The following is a 322-nucleotide window of genomic DNA, read 5'->3' on the forward strand; positions in this document are numbered from 1 at the left end:
GTTTTTCCCTGGTCACTTTCTGTTTTCCCAGGAACCGTTTTTGTTGTTGTTCCGCACCAATGCATTCACCTCTGCTGTGTTTGAGACACAGATCTCCACCTGCTTGCTAAGCTTTGCCACCTTTAGTTCTCACTGACATCTTCACATCAAAATGTGCAAAACCTAGCTCGCCATTCTCTTTTCTCAATGGACTCATCTCCTTGCATTTCTTTCTCTCTTTTTTAATATATATATATTTAAATATATTTTATTGATTTTTTTTTTTTTACAGAGAGGAAGGGAGAGGGATAGAGAGTTAGAAACATCGATGAGAGAAACATCG

Source organism: Myotis davidii, unplaced genomic scaffold (genome assembly GCF_000327345.1).
Source record: "Myotis davidii unplaced genomic scaffold, ASM32734v1 scaffold61, whole genome shotgun sequence".
NCBI lineage: Eukaryota > Metazoa > Chordata > Mammalia > Chiroptera > Vespertilionidae > Myotis > Myotis davidii.